Source organism: Drosophila kikkawai, chromosome 2L (genome assembly GCF_030179895.1).
Source record: "Drosophila kikkawai strain 14028-0561.14 chromosome 2L, DkikHiC1v2, whole genome shotgun sequence".
Lineage (NCBI taxonomy): Eukaryota > Metazoa > Arthropoda > Insecta > Diptera > Drosophilidae > Drosophila > Drosophila kikkawai.
In genome coordinates this window covers 21,951,187-21,954,203 of record NC_091728.1, presented here as the reverse complement: position 1 = coordinate 21,954,203, position 3,017 = coordinate 21,951,187, and positions in this window count along the sequence as shown.

The window sequence follows — 3,017 nt, the reverse complement described above, 5'->3', positions numbered from 1 at the left end:
AGTGAGACTTGCAGACTTGTGACCCCGTCAGCCAAAAATAATAATAATAATAATAAAAACAGAAAGAAAACAATGCGATATGGAAAAACTGTGGCATGTTTTCTCAACATCAAGTTGCCTCCGAGTTGGAGCTCATAATCGTTTAGGACGAGGAGCGTGAGGAGTGGGTCTCAATGGAAATGGCTCTAGACACAAATTATATTAATGGGCTTTTGTTGAGCTAAACTGGAGATCTGAGAGATTGGGGGAGGAGGGAGGGAGGGAGTCTGCGGCAGGATCGGTGGAGGAGGAGAAGGAGGGTTTGGCATTATTTGTCTCTGCACGAATCACGTTTTAGAAATTGCATTGCACATAGAAGGCAGCCGAAATGATCAACGAAAAATTTACAAAAAGTGCCCTAGTCACAGCTCGAATAAGACACTTTAACACATTATAATTTTTATAATTAAATATGAAACTAAAAATAAAAAAAAATATCTCTCATTTATAAACCAATATTTTATTTCATTTTTAAATCCCTTTATTTGTATACCTTTATCTGAAAGGTATCTCTTAACTCTTCTCCCTGTGCACTTTAGCTCCCTGTTAGACTCGTAGTTAGAGAGACAATCTCTTTGGCTGTCAGGGTTTTTTGCGCAAGTTCTGGATGTGAGCAGCTCTCGGGCGAGCGGGTCTTAAGTGCCACTTAGCTTTAATATGTTGCCCTACCGTTTAAATGGGCCTCTTGGCTTGCAGGCAAATCGGAGTTACCTGAAATAATTGCATGAACACAAATTGGAGCGCCGCAGCGTAGGAATCGTTCTGCGACTTTTGCGATTTCGGTGATTACACGGACTGCTCTTCCGCCAAAGATTCCGCTTTCTCCAAATCAAATGATCGGCAGAGAAGAGTGGTGGTGCTCTCCGCAGGTCTCTTGTCACGTCTACTTGAGCACGATCGCCGAGCGATTCTTCCGCCGCCCCGATTATAAGTTCTCCGATACTTTAAGCCCCCGAAGAATGTCATATAGCCGGCGAAAATAATGCGTATTGTGATCATTGAAGTTGTAGACCATAAAGAAAATAGAAAATATTACTTACTTCCAGCGGAGAGAGAGAGAGAATAAGACACATTCTTATTGTCGCCCAGCGTTTTCTGGGTCAACTGATGGGGGCCAGGTATTTGGCACTTACTTGGGTCAATGTGCCACATGTGGCGATGAGTAATGGGAACTAAGAGAAATGTATATATATATATTGAACGATAACAATTTACACTTGGTCAAACTAATGTTTAGTATATCATTTTAGCTTTGCTTGAGTTAATCTTGATTACAACTATGTTCATTAGGATAATAAAATATCTTTTTAAAAATGTATATATTCTTAACACAAGACCCTTTTTTTCTGTGCAAAGAAACACCAAGTACTAACCCAGAACTGATAGAAAGTAAGCCAGATTATTGGATTTACATTAGCAATTAGGTATTCTAGATTTTCTCAGGCCTCCCGTGAATATCCCATGTACATGTATGACTGCCCATTAAATCTTGCACAAAATTCTCACACTCGGAAATAAAAGATCGTAATGAAGACATGAAAAAATTGATTACCCGAGAAGGAACACGTACGATAATCATAACTCTGGGCACCCTTTTTACACCATTTCCCCCCTTTTTTGTTTTTTTATTCTTCATTCTTTGGCCCAACAGCAGAGCTGCAGTGCTGCAAAGGCCTAATTGCATCACGTTTTTAGAGCAGCAACAAAGGCCTAGAGAATATTACACAATTGTGAAAATGGCCAGGAGACAGAGTCGAGGAAAGGCAGTGCCATTAGTTGCCATGATTTCCACACGTGAGTCGAGATCTACGCCCTGAGCACTGACTGACTCTCGGTTTCCGACTCTCTGAATCCATTTTTTTGTATCTCTGGCTTTGTTTGGATCCGTAACTGACGGGTTGACGGAACGCCTGACTGGCAGGTTTTGTCCATTTGGCTTAATGAACGCCAAGACGTTGACTGTGACAATAATAACAATTTCCGAACACATCAAAAGATTTTACAGATTTAATTTCCCTCGCCCAGATGAAAACGGGTTCTAGAAGGAAATAAAAGTATGGTGTTCGGATGTTAGTTAAGGAAAGTATTAATAAAGGAAATCATGAGATTTTACCTTGTTTTCTTTTAGAATATGTTTCCCTCTTTTCAACATATTTTTACTTTAATCTTTAGCAATTTAAATCCTATAATATTTCTGGTAATTCTCCCAAAGTCAAGCTAAGGTCTAAGTAAAGAACCCTTTAAGTCCACCCATTTCCCAGGTAATTCCCCCATTTAAAGCCCCCTACTTAGTTTTCTTGATGAGAAGTGCAACTGTGTTTCGGCAATTTACCTGCCGGCTGTGGATTTATGCAACTTCTTGGCCAAAGTGTCAGGCGCATCGAAGCGTTGCATCCTCCGGCTGTTGCAGCAACATGTGGCAACAGTCGCCGCGGCACGCAATCTGCAGCAGCCAGATTTGGCCAAAAAGAGTGACTCGACTTGGCCGCGTTTGACACACATTTCCCAATTCCCTTTTTTTAACTAAATGCTAGCATTTAGCCGCCGTAAAACGGATGCACACTTCCGGTGCTACTCGCATTTCGTGACAAAGCAATGCCGGCGACCCAGCAGACTCAGAATCCACGCCCACCACTCTGACCAAGTCAGCCGAAGCTATAAATCTATGTGTATAATAGTATATCGCTGCAGTCGCGTCTGAATCCGGAGCTAAGTCCAGCTTGGAGCCCGAGCTTGGAGCTTGGCCAAGTGACGCCCGCGCGACAAACGTAATTGACCAAAAATGCAACGCTTGGCTGAACCCTCCCCATAGAACAGTCAACGAGCAGGGAATTGGGATGATTAGGAAGGGATTCGACTGGGAAATATGCTGTAAATATAAATATAAAGTAATTTTATAAAATAATAAATAAAGCAATATGTAAATAATTTTTAAAATAATAGAAAAATACTCATGATACCCTTTGAATAGTTCTAAG